This window comes from Panthera uncia, chromosome D1 (genome assembly GCF_023721935.1).
Source record: "Panthera uncia isolate 11264 chromosome D1, Puncia_PCG_1.0, whole genome shotgun sequence".
Classification (NCBI taxonomy): domain Eukaryota; kingdom Metazoa; phylum Chordata; class Mammalia; order Carnivora; family Felidae; genus Panthera; species Panthera uncia.
Genome location: NC_064808.1, coordinates 108,045,730 through 108,072,684, shown reverse-complemented (window position 1 = coordinate 108,072,684; position 26,955 = coordinate 108,045,730). Strand labels below are relative to the sequence as shown.

General features: G+C 38.6%; 1 long non-coding RNA gene across 2 annotated transcripts in view; it reads left to right on the top strand.

The window, feature by feature from the left end:
* Positions 1-26,955, top strand: part of LOC125910604 (uncharacterized) — a 430,115-nt gene that overhangs the window by 266,363 nt on the left and 136,797 nt on the right. The gene's annotated exons all lie outside the window — the stretch shown is intronic.

The following is a 26,955-nucleotide window of genomic DNA, read 5'->3' as shown; positions in this document are numbered from 1 at the left end:
TTTTTTTTTTTTTTTTTTTTTTTTTTTTTGGAAAAAAAGTGTTCAGATCCTTTGTCCATTTTTAAATCCTATTGTTTGTGGGGTTTTGTTTTATTTTGTGTTTTGCTGTTGAGTTGTATGAGTTCATTAAATATTTTGCACATCAACCTTTTATCAGATTTATGGTTAGCAAATATTTTCTCCCATTCTGTAGGTTGCCTTCATTGTGTTAATGGTTTCCTCTGCTGTGCAGAGCTTTTATAGATTGAAATAGTCCTATTTTCATTTTGCTTTGGTTGCATTTGTTTTTGGGGTCAAATCCACCCCCCCCCCAAATATTACTAGACGAATGTCAAGGAGCTTACCTCCTTTGTTTTCTTGTAGAAGTTTTAGTTTCCATTTTTACATTCAAATCTTTAATTAATTTTGTTGATTTTTGTGTATGGGAAAGATAGGAGTCCAGTTCATTATTGCAATATGGTTATCTAATTTTCTAAAAACATTTATCAGAGACTATCCTTTCCCCATTGTATAGTCTTGGCTTCTTAGTTGTAAATTAATCAACCATATATGCATGCATGTATTTCTGGGTTCTCTATTCTGATATCTTGATCTATGTGTCGGTTCTTTCTTTTTCCTTCTTCTTCTTTGAGAGAGAGAGAGAGAGAGAGAGACAGACAGGCAGACAGAGAGAGTGAAGGGCAGAGGAAGAGAGAAAGAGAATCTTAAGACTCCATGCTAAGCACTAGCCCGATGTGGGCCTCAATCCCATGACCCTGGGATCATGACCTGAGCTGAAATCAAGAGTCGGACACTCAAATGATTGAGCCATCTAGAAACCCCTATGTGTCTGTTCTTATGCTAATACCATAATATTTTTATTATAATGGCTTTGTAGTATAGCTTGAAATCAGAAAGTATGATGTCTTCAGCTTTGTTCTTCTTTTTCAAGATGGCTTTGGCTATTCAGGGTCTTTTGTGGTTCAATACAAATTTTAGGAATGTTATTTTATGTATCTCTAAAAAATTCCATTGGAATTTTGATAGAGATTGAATTAAATCTCTACATTGCTTTGGGTAGAATGGATATTTTAACAATATTAATTCTTTCAATCCATAAACACAGGATATTGTTTCATTTTTTTGTGTATTCTTCACTTTCTTTCATCATTGTCTTCTAGTTTTCAGCATACAGATCTTTTACCTCCTGTGTTAAATTTATTCCTTTGTGTTTTATTCTATTTTTGATGCAATTGTAAATGGGATCATTTTCATAATTTCTTTTTCTGAGAATTTGTTGTTGGTGTATAGAAAGGCAACTGACTTTTACATAAAGATTTTGTATCCTACAACTTTACTGAGTTTGTTTATTAGTTCTTACAATCATTTGGTGACATCTGTAGGTTCTTTTCTGTTTTAAAAAAATTTTAATGTTTATTTTTGAAAGAGAGACAGAGCATAAGCAGGGGAAGAGCAGAGAGAGGGAGAGAGAAATGCAGAATCTGAAGCAGTCTCCAGGCTTTGAGGTGTCAGCACAGAGCCCTACATGGGGCTCAAACCCACAGACCGTGAGATCGTGACCTAAGCTGATGTCGGACATTAAATCAAGCCACCCAGGCACCCATAGATTATGTTTTAAAAATGTTTAATATGTTTTCTGCAAAAAAAAGGGCTATTTTACATCTTTCTTTCCAATTCGAATGCTTTTATTTATTTTTCTTGCCTAATTGCTCTGGCTAGGATTCCCAGCATTACTTTGTATCAAAGTGGCAGTAGTGGCCATCTTTGTCTTATTCTTGATATTAGAAGAAAAGTTTTCAGCTTTTCACTATTGAGAATGATGTTAGCTGTGGGCTTGTCATATATGGCCTTTACTTTCTGGAGCTACATTCTCTTTATACTCAGTTTGTTGAGATTTTTTATTATGAAAGGATGTTGAGTATTTTTAAGTGTTTTTATGCACTTATAGGCCAGATGGACCTAACAGAAATACACAGAACATTTCAGTATACAGCAGTAGTACACACATTCTTCTTGAACACACAGGGAACATTCTCCAGGATAGATCATATATTAGACCATTAAACAAAATGGTCTTATTAAATTTAAGGAGACTGAAATCATATCAGATATCTTCCCTGAACACAATGCTATGAAACTGGAAATTAATTACAAGAAGAAAACTGGAAAATTAACAAATATGTGGAGATGAACCAACATGCTTCTGAACAACCAGTGAGACAAAGAAGAAGTCAGAAGATCAATTAAAAAATATCCTGAGACAAGTGAACATGAAAATGCAACATATCACAACCTATGGGATGCATCAAAGGCAGCTCTAAGATGGATGTTCATAGCCACAGATACCTACGTTACAAAGAAAAAAGGTCCCAAATAAGTGACCTAACTTTATATCTCAAAGAACTCGAAGGAGAAGAATAAATCAAATCCGAAGTTAGTAGAAGGAAGAAAATAATGAAGATTAGAATGGCAATAAATGAAATAGAGACTAAAAAGACAATATAATTGATTGATGAAGCTAAGACTTGGCTTTTGGAGAATATAAACAAAATGGGCCAATATTTATTTGTTTGTTTGTTTGTTTGTTTGTTTTTTAGAGAGAGAGAGAGAGAGAATGCAAGTAGGGGAGAGGGGCAGAGGGAAAGAGAGAGAGAATCTTAAGCAGGCTCCATGCTCAGTGTGGAGCACAACGTACAGCCTGATTCCATAACCGTGGGATCATGACCTGAGCCAAAATCAAGAGTCGGACTCTTAACCAATTGAGCTACTCAGGCGCTGCCAAAATGAACCAATCTTTAACCATAATCACCAAGAAGAAAAGAGAGAGGCCTCTGACAAATAAAAGTATAAATGAAAGAGATGTTACAACTGATACCACAGATATACAAAGGTTCACTGAATAATTTTATGCCAGTAAATTGGACAGCATAGAAGTGGATAAATCCTTAGAAACAAGCTGAAGTCTGAACCAGGAAGAAACAGAAAATCTGAACAGACCAGTGATTAGTAGGGAGATTGAATCCGTAATCAAAACCTTCCTAATGAAATAAGTCCAGCGGCAGATGGCTTCACTGGTGAATTCTACCAAATATTTAAACAAGAATCCTAATCCTTCTTAGAATCTACCAAAAACATAGAGGAGGGAATAGGTCCAAACTCAATTCACAAGGCCAACATTACCTACATACTAAATCCAGGCAAAGAAACTACAAGAAGTGAAAACTACAGGCCAGTAACCCTGGTAAATATAGATGCAAGAATTCTTACCAAAATATTAGCCAAAGAAATTCAACAATATAATAAAAAGTTCATGTACCATGATCAACCTGGATTTATTATAATTAAAAATAATCTAAGTTGAGTGATCACTGAACCAGTACCTAAATGCTTCTGGGAAAAAAGAAAAATCAAGGCTATTTGTCAATATATATATAAATTCAGTATGGAAGTAGAGGGAATATGTAGAATGAGAAAATAAAATAGCAGAATTTAGAGAAACAGTGGTATTATGGGAAAAGGTATGAACAAAAAGTAAGTTTCAATGGAATAAATTTCATAAAGTGTTATGAATTGTCTACATATAGCACAGACGTCTAGAAATTATCAATTCTAACCTTTCATTGACTTTGTTCTATATTACAACTCTTTGTCAATTGTAGGTCACTGATATACATGCAAATTATGTCTTGTCTGGTGGAGGTTTAATTATCTTCATGTCTACCCTGTGGAAAAAGTAGTCCTGCCACCATTTGCATAACTACTTCTATACTCTTGATCTATAAATGTGCCCGTTTTTAAGTTATCTTTGAACCAGTTATAACATCTGTCTGATCCCCTCACTAAATTGGTAGATCTTTAAAAAATATTCATTTTTCTATGTGTATGAAAGTCATGATCTTATCCTTTACTGAAAATTATATTTTAAAGAGACCAAAAGAAAAGTTAGCTGAAAAGAGGGTGATTGAATGGTTATTCAGAAAAGCAAAAGGGCACCCAGAGTACATTGTTCCTGAGATCCAGGGAAGAAAAGGTTTCAGGAGTCAGGGAGTATGCACAGTGCCCCAGAGGTCTCTCCTAAGTTGACAGAGTTTAAGAGCTTCTTGCACCTGACAACCAAGTGATCCCTGATATCTCTGCAAAAGAGTATTTTCACAAAGTGGTGGGGTTACCAAGTACAATGCAGAATTCTAAGGAATGAATGAAATATGAAAACAAATTGAAGGGCGCCTGGGTAGCTCAGCTGGTTGAGCATCCAACTCTTGATTTCAGCTCGGGTCATGATCTCACAGTTCGTGAGTTTGAGCCCCACGCCGGGCTCTGCGCTGACAGCATGGAGCCTGCTTGGGATTCTTTCGCCCTCTGCCCCTCCCCCACTCATGCTTACTTCCTTGCGCTCTCTCTCTCTTTCTTTCTCTCAAATAAACTTTAAAAAGAAAATATAAAAAGGAATGCATAAAGGGAGACAATCTTTGTTTTAGTTTTTTTCTTTTGACCCTTATTCTGTAACTGTAAAAAAAAAAATGATGAACAGCACTGTCAAAAATATACATAATCCAAAAACATTAAAAAAACTAATGCAAACCCCACCTGAAAACACACCAGTACTTTTTGAACATCTTTCTCTATGTTCCTTTAAATGCACATGATTTAATATAAATAAAATCATAATATGTCTCCCTGCTATTAGGTCTCTAAACTAATTTTTAGTCTTCTAATTCTCAAACTTTTTATTTCTAATTTTAGTGCTTTAGTTGAAAAATATACTTATGGCAAAAGAAAAGATAAATAACAAGATATGCTATTTGAATCTTTTTGCATGATGGTTAAATTCTTATATCACTCACATCTGTATAGTATTTTACAATTTACAAAACATCTCCTTTTATTTCATTTTATTTAAACCTCAAATTCTTTGAGGTACCCTGAGGAGGAATTACTGTCTTTATTTACAATGAGGAAAGTGAGCTTTAATATAAATACCTTGCCCAAAGTCACAAAACTAAGTGGCTAGTTTTATGTTTGTATTCACAGAAATAAAGTAAGTGTTATTTAAGCCACTAATTCAACAAAAATATGATGGAGACCATGAAAATAAAAATGAGTAGAAAATGGTTTCTTCTCTCCTCTCTGCAATTCAGTTTAATGAGAAAGTATTATAAACATAAAAAATCAGTCTGAGAAGTCTGTAGGAAAGGCCTGAACACTGTAGGAGAGAAAAGTCACTTCTTGTAGGATTTGGGGTTCAGATCACAACAGAATACGTCATGTCCTAGACCTCCCGCCCCAAATTGGACAGTCCACTCAATCTCACCAAGGAGTTCTGATGAGAAATGAACTGATGCCTTTCCAGGGATCTCTTCTTCAGAAATGGATTAGTCTTTAAAGAAAACAACAACAACAACTTGATTCCAAGTTCCTCTTGACTTTGAGTGAACAAGCAGAGCACAATGAAGGTGTAAGTCTGTGGACTTCTTTTCAAGGTAAGCCTGTCATGTAGGCACAATGAAGATGGATTAGAGAGTTTTACCAAAACACCATTAAAGTATGCATGCCATCGCTTCAGTTTCAAAGATTTGTGCTTTCTGTCTTTACCCAGAAAAATTGCCTATTGTTAAAGAAAAACTCTTTGGAGCTAAAATATTCAGCAAGCTCAGGCTATTTCAGCTATCTCTTAAAATGGCAGAGAGCAGGATGCCTGAAAATCTGACCTGCTCCAAAGCTAGGAAACATTACTCTTTAAGCAGACCACCAAAGTCAGCTGTCTCTGTGCAGGAAGTGAAGAGTCTGTGGCTGGTAACAGACAGGAAGTGTTTGCTTCTGAACGTCATGGTAATGAAAGAGAACTGCAGACAAATAAAAGGGTCTACTCTGAACAGAGTGCAGCCAGTACCCCACTTTAGAATTGAATTCTGAGTTGATTTCAAAGAGGTCCTACTGACCTATTTAGGTACAAAGAGTTTCTTTTGTTTTTGTTTTGTTTTTTTCCTTTCAAAAGACAATACGAAAATAATTCTTCAAAAGGACCACTGAAACTGCTTAGGGACATCAGCCTGACCTGGAGATACGAGACTGTGTTGTCATCAGTTGACAGTGTTAGAAGTGCACTATCACATAAATGATGCAACACATTAATATTTTTTCTGTGAGGATTAGCATTTTCATTATTTTAAGGAATAAAAATTTTTAAAAATATTTTTAAAACTCGGCATTCAACACCCAAGGTTTCACTGAGCATCATATCAGAATGTACATCTTTTTCAAAGAACTCGCAATCTTTAATTTTCAGAATTCTTTTAAGCTCTGAAGAAAATTGCTATGCATGTAAACTCAGCTTTGTAGAAATGAACAAATAAAAACAAAATACTGAATATTATCCCCTTTAATGTTATGTTAAACATCTAAGTAAGCTAATCCTAAGTAAAGCATTGTATCAATGTAAGTAGGTAAGAAGATGGGTTTCTTTTTTCATTTGCAGTCATCGTACTTTTAACTTAAACAGATAAACTCAAAACTACAATGTTAGTTCAAGATCAAGAATGACATTTTGTGCATTAAGATCTTATCCGGGAAAATAATTTATATGTGAGAGAGCAGATTTTATGGATAGGGACTGGGGCTTCCTATTTAATTAACTTAAAGCTCAATCGCAGAAAATCAGTGCCATAATAGAGTGGAAATATGTGCACTGAATATCACTTTGTAATTGGTGTAACTGGATGAAAGTCTTTCATTTTGAGACGGATTTCCATTGTGTGAATCCCATAAAAATGCTATACAATGCAGTTTGAGATATAAAACATGAAATTTCTAAGTGACTGTAATGTTTAATCTCTTTGATTTGGAAAAGAACATGCATCACTCATGGCCCAGTCACTTTCGTGTTCCTGTGGCAGATAGGAGTTTTGATCTGTGAACTCAGGTGATCATGTATTTCCAGATTATTTTTTATTTATTATAAATCGACTTAATTTCTACTCCGAGCGCAGTGCCCAAAGTCAGAGCGAGATTCAGCTGTAGTTTTTACTCTTTGGATTGTACTCTCTGTCCCAGCTCTGGAGATCTCTTAAGTGCTGAGGTCTTACTTGGAGCCTAGACATTAGCTTGTCTTGGCAATTAGTCTCTATGGACACTTACTGTTGCTGGCAATCCCATCGTCCTGGCCTGTTTAGAAATCCCCCAAGCTGGCGTCCATTCTGCCGCTACCATGTGGAGACAGTGGTCCTTGATGAGGCTGGGAGCCCCAGGCCTGCAACCTCATGAGTCAACCTCATCTTGTGCCAGGGGGCCTGGCACAGCCCACGGGTTCCCTCGGTGGTCCTCTAACAGCCTGCAAGCTTTAGAAGAAACCATCTGCAACCCTCTGCTGCTTACTGGTCCCCAGACTTATATCTCTGTTCTCCCACGTCAGGCAATATTATTTGAATGTCACAAATCCCTTTCCCTTCATACATTTTTCTCCAGCTTTTGGAAAATAAATCCAAGAAACACTGCTACTAACTTCCTAAGCATGTATGAAGCAAGGTGTCTCCCTACTTGCTAGAATAGAGGGGATGGGAGAAAGTGAGAAAAAAACCTCAAAAATTATCTTTCCATACTCTGTTTTTGTTTTGAGAGAGAGAGAGAGAGAGAGAGAGAGCCTGCAAGCAGGGGAGAGGGGCAGAAAGAAAGGGGAGGGGCAGAGAGAACGGGAGAGAGAGAATCCCAAGCAGGCTCCACACTGTCAGTGCAGAGCCTCACACAGGGCTGGATCCCATGAACCACAAGATCATGATCGGAGCCAAAGTCAAGAGTTGAATGCTCATCTGACTGAGCTGCCCAGGTGCCCACGTTTCCATACTCTCACACAAGAATTTGATTTCTGTACTATTCGTACATCCACAAAGTCAGGTCTTGGTTTTAATGGATCTGCCATTAGGAATGTGCCCTTCAACAACAAATCAAACTGGTCAACTACTTTGACTTTCTCAGACCTGGATGTAGTTCAGCCAGCTGGAGCTGACATGAATGTGAACATGGACGTCATGTTACTCAGTATGTGTGTGAACACGTATGTTCGTAGTTTCTCTTCTGTATGGTAGATTGCTCATATTCTCAATCAAAATGGTTTAAAGTTTCCAGCACCTTCAACTATTGATCTAGAGGCAATGAAAATATTATACCTCTGTTTTCTATATTCCCTTTACATTGCATTTATACTTCTTTTAATGCCTTCTCATACTCTCTTTGCTTGATTACCCAAGTGATTACATGTCTTATTTACCTTATTTACTTTAGGTCAGGCCTAATTCAAACATTTTCCAGCTATGTGACATTGAAAGGCTTCCTTACATAAAGCTTCCTTAAACCTCAATTTCTTAATTTGAAACTGAGATTATAATAATTATCTTGCAATGTAGGATAGGGGATTCTGTAGAAATAGGAAATGCATACAAATCTCTTAGCATGTTTTCTGAGATATAGTTTGCACTCAATATTACATAGTAACTTATCCAACCACTAGACAGCCATTTGCTTAGCAGATAGTTGGAGGATTTTCTTGTCTTCTTTTATTTTCTTCATACACACACACACATATACATATCTATATGTCGGTGTACATATAAACATCGCTTTTAGTTCATTTCTGATCTAAAAACATAAACTATTTTGAATTAGATTGTAGATACTAAATAAATTAATATGTAAGACACTTAAGGTATCTTTAAATTTGGAATTTTAAAAATATTTATGCTAACCTAGAGTCTGCTTCCATCCAATTTGAAATACCATCTTGGATTTTTAAATCTTCACTGCAGTAAGGTTACAATATGCTTTAAAAACTCTGAATGTTTTTAAAAAGTGAAATATTCAGATAATTATAGCCCATAAAGTAATTTGTGACATAGCTGAAAAGAAAAAAAAAGGTATTGCTACCTACTTAAATACATGAGTCAACCTCATCTTGTTTATCTCTGGTATTCCAATAGCATCGGCCTTGAAAGTGGTCATTTTGGCCCAGTGGATTGTATTCAATCTGTGCAGATTCGGTTGGGTTTTGTTTATTTCCTCTTCTTTTATCATTACCCTCACCACAGAAAGTATTGGATGATCTTCCCAAAAGTTACATTTGTGTTTTGTCTTCCATATATAGCATAATACATAAAGTCCAGCCATTCTCCATGTTGCTACAAAAAATATTTGTGACTCATTTTTTGTTTCATTAATGATATGGTACCTTAGAGTATATACATACTTTTAACCTTATTTGTGCTGAAGCATCTTATGGAAGAAGTCTGTTGGTGAGCATTGTTCAATGGCAAGATTTGTGAGGAAGAAAGAAAACAGGGCTGGACCGAGAGACCAGCCTCTGCCAGTGTCATGGGGAGCATATCCAAGCTGGGGTCAAACTTTAGGGACAGAGTGTGTCAAGGAGTTGTACCTTTGTACCTGGCCCCATCGAGCATTTGAATGCGTGCTCTACCCAGGGAGGAGACATGCTCTTGGTTTGGATGTTTTCTGCATCATAGGTTAATTCACGGGGATGGGCTTAGTAGGGGAGCCTGAGCAATCAACATTCTTTGCATTTGGGGGATACACTGCCTCTGTCTTGGAGGGGGATCTGAGGCATGCAAAACAACAAACTGTTGAGTGCTTCACATATACTTCCTTTGTAAAAATAAGTCTGTTCCTTATAGGAGCAGCACCTTCAGGATTCACAATGATCTGTTGGTGTTTTGTTTTGTTTTGTTTTGTTTTGTTTTTTGTAAGGAAACTTAGATAAAGCGGGAGGAAATCTACCTCCAGCTAGGGGGTAGCTGGAGGGGCTGGCAGCTGCCCAGGGGCTGCCCTTGGAATTCAGCATCTCTTTCTTCTCTCCTTTCTATTTTCCCTTCACGGTCAGCTAATATCAGCTAGTTTGGGAGTGTTGTCTGGTGGCATGACCCAGGCCCACATCATTAAGGGGTCCAAGATGCAGTTCAACCAGTATCCTTCTGAGTTTCTGGCTGCTATACTTTTTTATGCCATCTAAGTTAAAGAGGGGAGTACTGAGACATGCCCCCAATAGACCCTTGGGTGCCAGGGGCGTTTGCCTTGCCCTCCACCATCAGTACAGCCTCAGTCCTGTCTTATGAAGGTCAAGGCTATTTACCCATACCTGGAAGCGGACTCCATTCCTTGTCTGATAGTCTCTGGACACAAGGAGCCCAAAATGACTGGGTAACAACCATGGCTAAAATGTAATGAGATTCTTCCTGGGTGGTCTGAGACAAGTATTTCCCCCCTGGAGGCTTCTAGAACCAAAGACACTTGAGTTGTAAGACAAAGAAACACAAACTGTACTAATTGACTCATTAGGAGTGTCAGGGAATGGAGCCACTTTCTATTTCCAGCCATAATTCCAGGACTCCTGTGTTTTACCTATCCAGTACCTCACATGATAAAATAGTATTGATCTAGGGTATAGCCTACATCCTGGAGATTGGTGTGCTATTTTTACGAAGTATGATATCCAAACTGGCGCTTCTGCTGCACTCATAATGTTTTCAGATTGGCTTTGTGTATTTCAGTATGTGTTACAGCTGGTAGATTTCATGATCAGTATCATGCCCATCCCCATACTTCCTTTTCCTTAAAGCTGATTCTTTGATTGATAGATTGTATGGGAATCATAGGCAGGCGGGAGTCTGTATTCTCTTGGATAGTATACTTGTTTCTGTCTTGTGGATAGGAAATAAATGTAAACTTAACCAAGAATACTTACTTTGGTCAAGATACCTCACTGTCCCTTCTAGGACAGAAGGGATTCAGTGTGGTCAACATTACAGCAAGTGCCTTGGTGTTCTCCTCTGAGGTTAATGCTGTATCAAGGCGTCAACGTTGGTCTCTATTTCTGACATATTGGACATTTGATAGTGGCAGTGGTCTTAGATATATCAGTCTTTTTGGATCTTTGATAAACATTTTTTTTTTTTTTGGTTTTTACTTTAATAGGCATAATCTACAAATCAGGGGATCTAGCTGTGAGTGAGCTCACACAAAGCCAAATTTTCTGATAAGAAAGGGCAGGAAGAATATTAGAAGACCAAAGAAATTTCGAAAAGATCAAACCTAGACTAATAGATTAGTCAAGAAATATCCAGATGTAATGTTTGGAGTGAAATGCTTGTGATGTGTAAAATAAATTCTTCTGTCTCTCTTAAGAGAAAAATATATTAATATTTTTACTGTGCGCTAAAATTTATGGTATATCTTTTCTTGGGGAATGCCCAGAAGGGCTTTTCCCTGCTTCAGGGCTACCTTTAAGCAAAAATAGTGTTGCCACAAGAGAGAGTAGATTTTACTATACTTCTATATGAAAAGTGAAATGGCATAATGTCATAAGCACATTGTTGAGCAGCATTTAATAACTGGACATTACATTCTGGGAAGGGCGGTAGTACATCTATCTTCTTTATAGTGTATATATATTTAATTCTGTATGACTTAGATAAAATATACTTAATTTATTCAGTTGTTACTAATGCATCCATTTATTCAACTAATATTTATGGAACCTATATTCTATTTTAGCATTTTACTAGTAATCGGGGGTAGACAATGTCTTTCTTATACTTAAAAATTTTTAAGTTTATTCATTTACTTTGGAGAGAGAATGTGGATGTATAAGCACCCTGAGGGGAAGGGATAGAGAGAGAGAGGAGGGAGAAAGAATTCCAAGGAGGCTCCATGCTGTCAGCACAAAGCTTGATGTGGGGCTTGAACTCACGAACTATAAGATCACCATCTGAGCTGAAAGCAAGAGTTGGACACTGAACCAACTGAGCCATCCAGGTGCCCCTTTTCTTATACTTTATTTTAATTTTATTTTTAAAAAATTTTTAACATTTATTTATTTTTGAGAGAGAGAGAGAGAGAGAATGAGCCTAGAGGGGGCAGAGAGAGAGGGAAACACAGAATCCGAAGCAGGCTCCAGGCTCTGAGCTGTCAGCACAGAGCCCAACATGGGGCTTTTACCCATGAACTGTGAGATCATGACCTGAACTGAAGTCCGGTGCTTAATGGACTGAGCCACCCAGGCGCCCCATTTCTTATACTTTAAATTTAACAGAGAGATATACTAGCAAGCAACACTTCAAATGCAGAATCATAAATGCTATGGTAGGGGGTATTATAGGTTTTGGTACCTGAATGTCTTATAGATTATTCAAAAAAAATAGGAAAAGGATTTTTACTAGGATATCATCGATTGATATTAAGACCAAAATAATTGTTAAAAATTATCCAATGAAAGGGTGAACAGAGATGCACATCAAGTGGTCACCACATTCAGAGTTGTGGCAGATGTCTAAGGAAAGCAGGAACAATGAGGGGTAGAGGGAGTCTGTTGTGACTAGATCGTAGTGTACAAGGCAGACAGTAGCTCAAGATGATGGTAGATCTTATAATCAAGCCTGGTATTATTTTATCCTGTGGGCAGCTAGAAAATATAGGAGAATTTAAAGCAGGAAAAATATCATAGAGGCAAAGAGTCCAGTAAGGAGATATGAAAAAATCATCCATGTGAGACATAATATTGGCCTTCATGAAAATTGTGTCAAGGGAAATGGAAATAATGGTTGGCTTTGAGAGACCTGGGATTTAGACTGAAGTGATGTGGATTGAGAGAGAGGAAGAAGACAACCAGGCACCCGGTTTCTGACATTGTTGCTGGTACTATTAACTTCAACTGAGAAATCAAGATGTACGGCAGGTTAGTTATTCAGGGATAGGATGACATCACATTTGAACTTGTTGCTTTTGAAACATATCCACTGGAGAGGTTGAATGAAGGCTTGGATTTATGGATCTAGAGCTCAGGAAATACAGATTTTGGAGCCCATATCTGTAGACATGGCCATTGAAGCCTTAGAAGTAAATAAGATATTCCAGGTAAAACTTGTAAAACAAGACCTAGAAATGAGAAAATGGGAATATCAAATATAAAGGGCGCTGTAGAAGAAGGGCCTGCCTTTGGGGAAATCATGAGAGAAGTTCCTCAGCATCCAAAAAGTACAGGAGGGTAAAAATCAGCCATGACATTTGCTGGAGAGAAGTCAAGTAATTAAAAATTTTTCTTTTGAGTTTAGGAATAATTGGTGACCCTGGCAAGAGCATTATCTGTGAAATAGTTGTCGGAAAGGAGTCAGACTCCAGCTGAAATTCAATTGAGTCCGACTCGATGCAGAACCATTAAAAAAGTGGAGAATGTACATTGCAGCAAGCTATTGAACGGTGCCACTGTGCAGTAATTTGAGATTTTGAACTTGGAGTAAATGTGACCACAGTCATAAGATGTCAGCAGAAGAGGAAAGCTGCAATTATACAGGATACCTGCAGAAGAGTTGTACTAGGGACATGTGGGTCTAAGTAGAAGATAGGAGAAAGTGGCAGGATAGCATTCTGTATTCAGAAACTCCTGTTAATTTCCAGCACCTCCCAAGCAAGTGACACTGCATTCATCCTCTCTAATTTGTTGTGTCCTTATTTATTGTTATAGGTGTGTTTTTCCTCTTGTTGTTGACCAGCCTTCACATTGTTTTGCTGGGGTGGGGGTTGTGGAGGGGGTAGAATCTCATCATATAAAATGATGGAGAAATTAAACCTTTAGCTAATAATCTTTCAGGAATAGGGAGCGTCTGGGTGGCTCAGTCAGTTAAGCTTCCAACTTCGGCTCAGGTCATGATCTCAGGGTTCGTGAGTTCGAGCCCTTGTGTTGGGCTCTCTGCTGACAGCTCAGAGCTGGAGACTGCTTTGGATTCTGGGTCTCCCTCTCTCTTTGCCCCTCCCCTGCTCGTGCTCTATCTGTCTCTGTCTAAAATGAATAAATATTAAAAAAAATTAATAGTCTTCTAGGAATAAAAATGCGTGTAACTAACTGCTCCCACCCTGGTACCTCATTCATTAAACAAACATGTATTGCGTGTCTACTAAGTGTGAAACACTGAGGATATAGAAAGAAAGAATTTTTTTTTTAAAACAAAGACAAGAGGTTCTAGTTCAAGATGGAAACATGGGAAGATCATGAACTCACCTGTTCCCAAGACACACTGAATCTACAGCTACACACAGAGCAATTTCTTGTGAAAGAAGTCCAGTAACGAAACAAGGAACTCCTACACATCTGGCAAACAACCCCAGAAAATACACCGCCCATATTGAAACAGTCAGGAAAAGCTGAGATGCACTCTTGCCAACTCTTGCCATAAACTTCACCCCTGGCACAGTCACGTGCCATCAGGAGGGAACGCACAACTCCCAGCTTCAACATGAGGAGCAAAGGGTTTAGACCCAATATCTAGCACCTATCGTTCAACACTTCACCTGAAGAATAGTCCCCACAACACCCAACTCTGAGAAACACTGAAGCTTGCATCTGTGAGACCGCAAGACTATAGTAGACTAAGAATGTAGTGGATGACTATGTAGCCATCCATGACTGTAGTAGACTGAGAAACAGTTCCTCCCAGGTTCAGCACAGAAGGAGTTGACCAAAGCACTAATCTCCCGATCTTTCTCTGGAAGAGCCCTATTTCCATAGTTTAAAAGCTGCTGACTGACGGTCAGGCTTCTAGGCTAGCACACACCTACAAGACAGATCCTCCCCAGAGACCTGACAGGCCTGTGACTGCACTGGCCTTGTTTTCCCTCTGGCCTCCTCCAGGTAGCAACAATCTCCCTGGAAGGACTTTGTGCACGTGTCTAGTGCTCCTGCTTTTGTGGCTACCGCCCAGGGGAAGCACCTCTTGATTAACAGCCTCTGGTGGATAGAAGAGCTTCAATTCCCTGGTCCCACAGGACTGGAGCAAACAAACAGTTCTGAACCAACTATCCCCCAGAGTTCAGCACAGAGAGAACAGACAAAAGTGTCCATCTTCCAGTTTTTCCTTGGTAGAGGCCTATTTGCATACTTTAAAAGCTGCTGCCTGAGCATCTGGCTTCTAATCAACCTAGATCCAGGTATTGACTGGGATCCTCTCCCTTGGGACACTGACGCATCTTGGTACTCAACTACTGGGAGCCACTAAGAACAAAGAAGGTAGCTTGGACAATCCCAAAGGTTTGAGAAAGTATCAAAAGCTTGAGCCAGGCTGAATGGTAAGTTTCATCTCCTATATGAGACCAGTTTGTCAAGAAGGGAGGGGTGGCTGTTATATCACACAGAGAGTCAAGGAAAATGAAGAAGAAGAAGAAGATGTTCCCCCCAAAAAGAACATGTGAAAACTCCAGAAACTGATCTTGATGAAATGACAATAAGTGATTTACCTGGTAAAGAGTTCAGGAGGCAAAAGTATTAAAAATAATGACAACTACAATAATTTGTTAACGGATCCAAAAGGGAAAGATAAGTTGTGACATCAAGACATAAAATGCTGGGAGGAAGAGTAGTATTCTTTTGAACTTAAGTTGTTACTGGCTTAAATAGAAGGTGTTTTATGTAAGTCTCATGGTAACAACAAGTCAAAAAGCTAGAGTAGATGCACAAAAGATAAGGGGAAAGGAATCCAAGCGTAACACTGCAGAAAATCATGAAATCTTAAAGGAAGATAGCAAGAGAAGAAAGGAACAAAGGAATTACAAAACGGACAGTAAACAATTAATAAAATAGCAATACTAAGGCCTTATTTATTAATAGTTACTTTAAATGTAAATGCATTAAATTCCCTAATCAAAAGACATACAGTAGAGTAGGTGAATGGATTGAAAAACAAGACTCAGTTACATACTTCCTATAAGATAGTCACTTCAGCTTAAGGGCACACACTGACTAAAAGTGCAAGGATGTGAAAACATATTCCATACAAATGTACAAATGGAAACCAAAAGAAAGCAGGCAGGGGGTGGGGAGTATGACAGATGACAGATAGATAGATAGATAATGTAGATTTAGATTTATATAGATATTAGACTTTAAGTAGACTGTAATATGAGACAAAGAAGGTCGTTATATAATGATAAAGGTGTCAATCTCTCAAGAGGATATAACATTTATAAACATGCATGTGCCCATTGTAGGAGCACCCAAATATACAAAGCAAATATTAATAGACCTAAAGAGGGAATAGATAGCAATATAATAATAGTAGAGACTTCACCATAACACTTTCAACAATAGATAGATCATCCATACAGAAGATCAATAAGGGGTCATTGGACTTAAACTACACATTAGACCAGATGGATTCAAGAGACATTTATAACATATTCCATCCAACAAATAACAGAATACATGTTTTTCTCAGGAAATGTGATGCCTACAGCTTTTTCTTCTTTCTCAAGATTTATTTGGCTATTTAGATCTTTTGTGTTCCATATGTATTAAAGGGTTCATATCCAAAATATATAAAGAACTCAGTCAAGTCAATAGCAAAAAAAAAAAAAAAAAAAGCAATTAAAAAATGGGCAGAGGAACCAGATACTTTGCCAAAGAAGACATCCAGATGGCCAACAGATATATGAAAAGGTGCTTATATCATTAATAATCAAGGAAATTCAAACCAAAATCAGTGAGATGTCACCTCACATTTGTTAGAATGGCTGTTCTCAAAATAATAAGAGATAGCAAGGGCTGGTGAGCACGTAAAGCAAAGAGAACGCTTGTACATTGTCCATGGGAATGCAAACTGATACAGCCATTATGGAAAACAGTATGGAGGTTTCTCAAAAAAATAAACATAGAACTATCATATGATCTACCAATCTGTCTTCTGAGTGTATACCTGAAGGAAATAAAATCAGTACCTCTAAGAGATATGTGTGTTCCCATGTTCATTGGGAACTGTGTTCATAATAGCCAAGCTATGGAAACAACCTAAAATATCTGTCAATGAATGAATGGATAAAGATATGTATATGTATATGTGTGTGTGTGTATGTGTGTATAAGTATGTATGTATTCCTTAAAAAGTTTGATTCTTACATTTGTGACAATATGGATGAAACTGGGGGACATTATGAAATGAGCCAGACACAGAAAGAAAAATATTGCATGATTTCACTCATATGTGAAATCTAAAGAAATTGTATATGTAGAAGTGGAAATTACAGTGGTAGTTACCAAGGGTGGGGAGGCGTTGATGACCAAAGGATAAAAATTTGCAGTTATGTAGGATGAACAAATCTAGAGATCTAATGTAGAGTATGATGACTATCGTTAAATACACTGTATTCAAGAAAGTAGATTTCAAGTGCTCTGAGCACATATTCAAAAAAAAATGGCAACTATGTGACAAGATGAATATGTCAGTTGGCTTGAACGTAGTAATCATTTAACTCTTTGTATGTGTAATAGAACATCATGTTGTACTACTTAAATATATACATATTTATTAAGAGTAAAAATAAATTTAAAAATTGTATTGTGATTTCATTTTCAAATGCATGTTGTAGATGCATACTTAAAATGAAAACAGTTTTTTTTTTTTTAATTTGAGTAGAGTACAATTTAGTGCTCCGAATAACCTTTACATGATTCTGACTCATTGGCCTAGAGGAGGCGTTGGTATGCAAGAACTGTCACTGTCGAGCTCATACCATCTGTAAAGCATAGAAAGTAGTTTAGTTATGGGATGATGTATTTGAGAGTGTAATTTTAGTTTAGTATATTTTTCATTCCACAAATTTGAAGTATAAAGGAGAAAAGAATATGACAAAATCATGAGGCTCTCAACATAGCGAGCAAGTTGGAAATTCTCCAATTAGCAATAATTGCAGAATCAGCACTTACCGTACTCTTGAAATAAATGCCTCTTTAGAGAAACTACAATTTAAATATTTCTCATACGAATATAGAAAACAACACTGTCTCAAAAGGAAATAAAATAAAAACATGCTGATTGGCAGCTGAGGTAATTGCTGCGTTCAAGTTATCTTATCTGTTTTTATATTTAAAAATATGCCCTACTTTTTTATTCCCATTGCCAGACCTGGAACAATGTGTATATTTTGCATTCTGAATAAAAGCCATAGTTCAATAGTAATGCTTCTTTAAAGATAGTAACAGATACTTGACGTCTCATAATTATTAGGGAAAGAGTAGAATTGGGAAAGGAATAGAAATCCACATTACCCATTCTGAGAGGTAACCCACGTGGCCATCATAGATGACTAGAGCATTTCCTCCTGGGTGGACCAGCCTGAGCTATGTCTCCTGCCATCTTCCCATGGGTTCTGACGCGGAACAGAAGGAAATATCACACCTCAGTGATTTTCAGACATTATAGACAGCCTTCTAAGGCCATCTTGGGAAACAAAACCAAAAAGGTCCCAGATACCAGATTGATGATTACAAATTCAAGTTTAAAATGTTGTGTGTATTTCACCATAATTAAAAAATAAATTCGAGTTTAACTTCCAAAATGAAAAAAAAGAAACCCACATTAAATTAAGTTTTTAACATAATTAATGTATTTGTGCTACTAAATTCTCTACCAGATTTTTCTTTAACAAAATGGACAAAATTTATATAGTTTAACATTTTGACTGTTGGAAAGAAGCAAAAATAAATACATATTTTATCATTTTTTTTCCTTATTAGCAAGTTTTTATTTAAATTCCGGTTAGTTAACATTCAGTGTAATATTAATTTCAGGTATGCAGATATCTGGATTTCTTTCCGAAGATACAAATAACACCTACTTTATACGTAAGACATGTTTTTGTGTTGAGTGTTGAGAGTCATGACTTGGGGTCATAGGTTGATTTGTTGTATTTCTGAAGACAAGTGCAATATAATGAAGCTGAGATCTTTATAACTGACTCTGCTATACTCGAAGAAGAAATGAGAACTTGACAATATTTCTGAGTTCTTCATGAGGTTACATTATAGCTTCCATGTCTAAGATGACCCCCTCCATGGGGGTATAACGTAGATCACCTCACTGTGTCAATCATAAGTCAGGAGAGTTTCCACATGTTATCAGCATGTCTTCTGCTGGTGCAGGGTGGGTCTCAAGGTTCATCCAGTGATCTGAGTGGAAACTCAATGTTTCAAGCTTTGCGTTGGGGGATCCATCCTGAAGGTATTTGCACATCTCTTTGTTCAGAAGATTTTCTTTTGTTCATATAGAATTGAAAAGAAGTGGAACGAATCTCTCAAATCACAGCTCTTTTTGTTGTTGGAATCCTTATCAATATGTAACAATCTTAAAAGAATCATGAGGACCATGTGCCTAATGTTTCTCATCTTCTGGCATGAAGATAAAACACGTGGAACTTGAGTCAAAAATGATATTTAAGCTCTTATCTATACATGATTGTATTTCCCTCCCAACTAGAATAATCTCCAGTCTATCTCATATTGGTGAATCTGCATAATTTGGGGGAACATATATATGAGTTGGGGATTTTTCTCATCTTGTAAATATTTGTGAGCATGAGTTCTGTTTCATGTAGGTGCTGTGCATATGGGAATAAGGGGGGCCTGGTCCTCACTCCAATAGAGCGGATTCCAGCCACACTGGAAAGTGCATCATTACCAATCATGACAATTTCACTGAAGGAAAAAGCAAATCACTAATTTTAATGCAAGTAGATAACAGGGTATCTAGTTTCATCATGGGTCAGAGAAGCCTCTGTGAAGAAGTACCTCTCAAGATGATGGCTGACGGAGGCATGGACATTAGCCCTATAGACAGTGAAGGGTTATTTCAAGCAGAGGGAACTACATGGGAGTGTGTGAAGGCCCTGAGGTGAGCAGTCGCTTGGCGGAGTGCGGTTCAGAGAACACTAACAGTATCAAATGGAGTTAGAGGCATCAGGAGTGCCTGTTGAAGATTTTGCATTTAATCTAAGGTCATCGAAGCTATTGCTGAAGAACTGATCAAAGGCAGGGGTGGGAGCGGGGATCTAATGCCACCAGGAGACACGGCCTCTAATAGCAGTTGAGCTTAGCCAGCCTCTCCATCCTGTCACTTGCTGGCCTATGAGCTTATCGCCTCCTGCCTGATGAAATATGAGTCTCTAGGTTTCTCATGCTCAGGGGGCACCTTCTCTTCTGTCGTTTTCTTCAGATCGGGAAGAAGGTCAAAGCCTTCCTTTTCCAATTCTAAGGTTATTAGAAAATAGGAGTGTGTTTTTCCTGAAAATTGTCACGTCAGGCCAAAATTACACTGAGTTCCAGGAGAGGATTAAATGGTTCCTAGACTGAAAGCCCGGACAAATCACGACCGAGTGGGAGGTGAGAGGGGTGTGCTTTCCTTCCCTAGCATCTCCGGGTGTGTGAGTGCATGTGTGTGCATGCATGAACCTGTTTGTGTGTGTGCATGTGTGTGTGTGTACATGCACCTTTGTGTGCTTGTGTGCATGCATGCACCTATGTGTGCACATGTGTGCGTGTGCACCTATGTGTACGTGTATGTGCGTGTGTGCACCTGTGTATGTGCCTGCATGTCTGTGGGTGCACCTCTGTATGTGCCTATGTGCATGCACCTGTGTCTGTGTGTACGTGCGTGTATGTACCTGTGTGTGTCTGCGTGCATGTGTGTGTGTGCACCTACGTGTGTGTGCCTGTGTGCACTAGTTTAGGAATTCCCATGTGTGTTCTATGGAAATGTCGGGTACTTACATATTTTCTCCTTATCTTCAAACTCCAATTCTTCGTTCAAAAGACCCCTTTTAATGGCAGCATTTTTTCGACTTGCCTTCCTTCAGGAACTTAAACTCTCCAGTGAGTCCTGGGCTCCCGTTTTCCTCCTTGGAAAGGAGGAAAGTCTTTCCTGTTACCAGTCTTTCAAAGTCTGGTGGCTCACATGGACTGATATCAGTGGAGGCTTTCTTCTGCTAACTCTGATAAACACCAGCGGCTCCATTCTCTTGAGATGGGGAATTTTCTTCATTCTCTCTAACAGTAAAGGTTAAAGATGGATTTCCTCTCCAGTTACTTAAGGGCAAAAATACACGCTTAATTCAATCCAAGTGTATTAAATTTTCTCCCAAGAATACATGGTTTAGTCTCATAGATTGTATAAATTTATCTTATTAATTTGACTTTAACCTGATTTTGTAAATAACATCCTTGGCATTGTGCTGAGAAGCATTTGCCTCCTTCCAATGTCTTCTTCCAAGACAAAGGGCAACTCCATTAGCTGAGGATTTGTTATGTGTGGGCTTCCCTTAATGCAGTGGTAGCTGTCCGGTACACTAATTAACACGCTGTCCCAGAGGTCAGAAAACAACAAGGCTTTCAGGCCAAATTAAAATGACCAAACACTATGGCTTATTAAACTAATTAAAATACTGAGCAAGAAGCAAGAATGAAATAAGTTAATACACTTAGCTAGAGCAAGAAGAGGGTAAAAGAACTCCCTGAGTCCTGGTGGTGACATTGTTCACAAACCCTGCCCCTCTTGCTGCGTCAGCCTTCACGACGGATGGTTTGGCCCCGAGAACCAGAGTTGAGGTCAGAATGAGGGGGGACCACGGAGGACAATCTTTCCATCTATGACGTGCCCCTACTCTACCCAAGAGTTGTAGGGCAAGTGTTCTTGGTGCAAGAGTTGGCCTGTTGAGCAGCCTCTGGTCATATTTGTGTTTCTTGAGTAGAGCTTATGTGGGATCAGAATGGAACTCTGTTGGGTGTCAACAAACCCAATGGCCAACTTCGAAGTGGAAAAGTGGTGGCCAACTTCGAAGTGGAAAAGTCCTTGTCTAAAGGTGGCATGATCACGATGTGGCTCTGTCCATCCCTTTGTATCTTTAAGCAGCATATTTTTCTTCTATTGCTTCTTCTATTTTTTCTATCTTGGGCATCTCTTACATATTATTCACTTACTATCTATATTAAATCATATGAATTCTGTATCGTACAAGCTATTTCTTATTCATTACATACACTAATCCCCTCCTGTGAGTTTTACCTATAACTCATATGTTTAATTTCTGGCATATTACTGTCTGTGCTTAATATTTCTTATGAACTACACCCATCCTATTTGTTTTCCTGTCTTCTATAGCAGATTGAATATTCTCAGCCTTACAGAAAATCCCCATCACAGAATGCCATTAGCTGAGCCATCTAATTTGATTAGTGTCATAATCACCAAATCTATTCTTTCTATCCCCCACTGTTTCCCCTGACAATAAAGGAGAATTTGCATAATTTAAGGACATTAAGAGACACTGGGGGTAGTTCAGGTGGGCTGAAAGCACAGGCTGTTGAGAAATTGATAAACTTGAGTCAACAGATACAAGTGACCGATTTAAGTGGAGTTCACAGGAGAGAAAGGTAACAAGGGTAAGTCTCCAGTTTCTGTATCTATTATATGTATTATTTACTAGAAGCATAAAATAGAAGAATAAATTAAGGAGTAGACTGAGGGGGATGAGGGGGGTGATACATTTTTTTTTTAAACAAACTGAAGGCTTGTGGCAACCTCACATAGAGAAAATCTCCTGGCACCATTTTTCCAAGAGCATTTGCTGACTTGATGTCTCTCGTGTCACCATGTCACCTTTTGGTGATTCTTATAACTTTTCAAAATTTTCATTATCATATTTGTTACAGTGATCTGTGATCAGTGATTCTGACTCACTAAAAGCTCCAATGGTGGTCAGCATTTTGTAGCAATAAAGTATGTTTTAATTAAGATATACACATTGCATTTTTTAGACATAATGCTACTGCACACTTAATAGACTGTAGTATAGCATAAACATAATTTTTGTATGTACAAGGAGACCAAAAATTCATTTTATTGACTTTATTGTGATATTTGCTTTATTGCAATATTTGCTTTATTTAAATGATCTGGAACTGAAGCCACAGTGTCTCAGAGGTATTCCTGTAATGTATGCAAATTCAATTTTGGAATTATGCTCCAAGGGAGATGGTGAGTTGGTAATTAGTTAAATATTAATGTGAAACTTAGAAGACCAATCTGTTGAGTATATACAGTGAGAATATTTCTACATATAGATGATATTATATATCATGAAATTTAATGATAGCATCTAGGAAAAGAATGCAGAAGGGAAGAGAAACTCAATGAATCATATTATAAGCATATATACTACATATTTATACTATACTATATGCAGGTCCCATTTTTAGTTTTTTATTGTGTCAACATAGCTAAGCTAGAGTTAAGTTTCTCAGAATTTCCTTCCATGCAAATTTTCAGTTAGCTTCCTGCACATGGGATATTTTTCATGAAATTTGGAAGCAGCAGCTATGTTCTTTTTAAACACAGAAGGTCAGCAAAGGACCCAACCACCTTCCAGCTCAGGAACGCTACCACTCACATGCTTGGCTAGCGAAAAGAGTCAGGTCCAGCCAGAGTTTCTCCCTCAGCTTTTGCAACTCCTGGGTCATACTGATATGAACCACTTTTCTCTTTATTATTTTGTTGTTGTGGTGGTGGTGGTGGTGGTGATGGGAATACTACTGTAGCATCAAGAAAAGAGGAGCAAGGGGCATCGGGGTAGCTCATTCAGTTGAGTGTCTGACTTTGGCTCAGGTCATGATCTCACCACTTGCGAATTTGAGCCCCGCTTCAGGCTCTGTGCTAACAGCTCAAAGCCTGGAGCCTGCTTCGGATTCTCTGCCTCCCTCTCTCTCCCCTTCTCCCATTCACACTCTGTCTCTCTCTCTCTCAAAAATAAATAAACATTAAAAAATTTAAAAAAAAAAGAGAGAGAGAGGAGCAAAATAAACTTAACAGGCTACAGAGGACAGCACCAGGCATGATACTCTATGATACTGGGGCTGGAATTCTACAAATTCCAGTTTACTTTGGTCAGCCTACCTCCCATTAGGTTCTGCCAATAAGGAGCGAAGAAAGAGGTAAGAAAACATAAGGACAAGAGAAGAATTTACCTGTTTCTTGATTCCTGTCAGCAGTGACCCTTCCCTTAGTTTCAGGTTAGGGATTGTCCCATTACTCCCAGAACCTGCCTCGTCACACCCCCTGAAGGCAGTTGGTGGGGTCCTTTCTGCAAAGGTCTCGATTCTGCCTCATGGGACTCCCATGTCCAGGCTTTCACACACCAATGGCTACCCCACCAAGTCCCTCATCAGATGTCCACATCCTGATTTGGCAGCATTTTGGTTTTGATAACTTCGGCGCCTTCCGTCAACACCCCTCAGTCTTAGAGCTGACTGGTAGTTGCTTCCTGCAGATGCCACCTTCGTGGTCCCTTGGTATCCTGTTTCCTCGTTTTCAGACTTTGAACACTGTACTTAAAAATCTCTATGTTAAGTGTAATCTCTTTATCCATGTGGAGTTATGTCTTTTGTCTTGCGTGGACCCTGTCTGACAAATACTGTCTCTCAAAACATGTGACTACATGGTGGAAGAGTACCCAGTAGTTGGGAAAAAATTATGAAAGAAAATTTCTTGGAGGAGCTGGTACCTGAGCTGAATCTTCAGTGAGAAAATGTTTATAAGAATGTTTTACCAAGTTCTTAGCATAAATAAAAACATTCAGATGAATATTTCTTCTCATGTTTGCTCATATTGCCACTGTTATTGCTGTTTTTGTTCAGTATTATTATTATCATTATTATTAACACTACTATTACGAGGAATAATCAGGGTTTAGACAGTTGCGAGTGTTTTGGACATGGGGTATGTGGTCGATCCAGGAAGGAAAAATGAGTGCACATAAAGGCACGTAGAACGTGTACAGGTACATGGCGCCTGACACGGCTCAGATAGTTCAGTGGAAATGGGCTTCTGGATGGAAAGGTTGAGGGGAATAAGGACACAACAGAGTTTGTGAACTGTGAGAACATGTGTGCGTCCTGTCCTGCAGAAGATAAGGAAACAGCAAGCTGATGACTGACACTCCTTTCTGAGCAGTGTCTCTCCAATGGAGGTCTGCTTACTTTTTGGAAGACTCATGTGGATTTATGTTGACCAGGGATGAGTCTATGCACTATTTCAGATGACAGGTACGGGTCATTTGATGGGAATTGATGAGAGGGTATGGGGGGAACAGAATGGATTTGGTGATGAGGAGGTAGAATTGGCAGCATTGGTGATTGATTTGGTATCGAAGGAGAAGCAGAAGGTAATTAACATGCAAAGTGAGGTTCTGGCAAGGACAAGTGTGTGCTTGGAAATGCCAGCCGTCGACACAATGGTTCTAGAAAGGGGAACGGGGCTGGACTAACATTCTTAGTTCACTGTAAAACATGGCATGTGTTTTGGTCCGTTTGGGCTGCTTTAGTAAAATAGCACAGCCTGGGTGGCTTCTAAACAGCAGAAATCTACTTGGAAGTCTGAGATCAGGATGCCGGCACATTCAGGTGGAGCCCCAACAGAAGTCTCCTTGAGTCTTCAGGTGTGGGAAGGGGCTGGGGAGCTCTCTGGAGCCTCTTTTATAAGGCACTAATCCCATCCATGAGGGCCCCACCCCCTGACCTTAAACACCTCCCAAGGACCTTCTCATACCATCACACTGGGCGTTAAGATTTCAACATATGGGGGCACCTCGGTGGCTCTGTCAGTTAAGCGTCCAACTCCTGATTTTGGCTCAGGTCATGATCTCAGGGTGGTGAGATTGAGTCCTGTATTGAGCTCTGCACTGACAGCATGCAGCCTGCTTAGAATTCTCTCACTCCCTCTGTCTCTGCAACTCTCTCTCAGTAAACAAACAAACAAACATTCTTTAAAGAAGATTCCAACCTATGAATGTTGTAGGGACACAAATATTCAGACATAGCAGTGTGTTTTAGATATCTATTTACATAAGCTCCGTGTATGTAGTAAATACTTCTTTTTCACCGTGACATTCTCAACAGCTCCTATTAAATCAGTCAGAGAACAATCATACAGACACTGTTTATGGAAGGTAAGATGTTTGATTGTGAAGGAAGGAATGCATTATGAATTTTTACCACACAAATAATAGATGTTCCCAAAGAAGAATCTAGAAAAAAAGGACTAGGTTTGATAAAATATGAAAAAAAACTAATCCCCAATTAAACCAAAACCTAAGTTTTGTATCACCGAGAAAAAAGGTTGTATTGCGAAGCCATTTGGAAAAACATACTGTATATTTTATCTCCGTAGGTCCACATCATGATGATTTTAGATGGATTCATTCATCTAGTTGAAACTTGAATGTCTTCTCTGCGCCAGGCACGGCTCTAAATTCTGTGAATACTGTCACAAAGGAAACAGAGTCACCACCCTCACGGTGCTTATATTCTCATGGAGTGAGATGAACATATAAATAGTAGACAAATTACATAGTGTGTCATAAGTAATCAGTACTGTGGAAAAATCAAGAAGGGTGAGGATGTTGGGAGTATCAGGGGCAGGAGAAGGCTGGCTGGGTCATTTAGACAAGTGAGGACACTGATAAGGTCTTAATTTAGTGGAAACCCCAGGAAGGGCAGTAGTAAGTCATGCAGTTATGGGGTGCAAGGGGTGATTGGTTTAGGCAAAGGGGTTAGCGGATTCTGAGATAAGAATGTGCCTGTCAGGTGAGAGGCACAGTCCCGGCTGGGCTGGAAGCCAGAGAGGTGGCCCAGTTAGTGGTTCCTGTGAGTCTCTGGAAGACCCCCCCATAGACCTGGTGGACAAGAGGAAGCACCAGTTAACATTTAACTTGTTTGCAGTGACCTATAAGCGTGGGATGAGATGCTTAGCTGGTTTAGAAAGCAAACAAACATCAGAATAATTTTGATTTTGGGCCTGAGAAATTAACAAGATAGAGTACACATCGTGCTGGTGCAGATATAGGAAAATGAGCCATCGTGCATTCAGCTCAGGGGGAGTGCACATTCAGACAATTTTTTGAGCTCTACCCTACATAGAAAATTCGAATTTTAATGCTTTTGACCCTGTCATTTTAGTTCTGAGAGTTTATTCCAATAGTATTATCAGAGAGCAACTTAGAGATATATTTAGGAGGAAAATTTTATTATAAAATTGCATAAGATAACACATTTGGAAATTACTGAACTTAGTAAAATACATTCTCATCCATCCA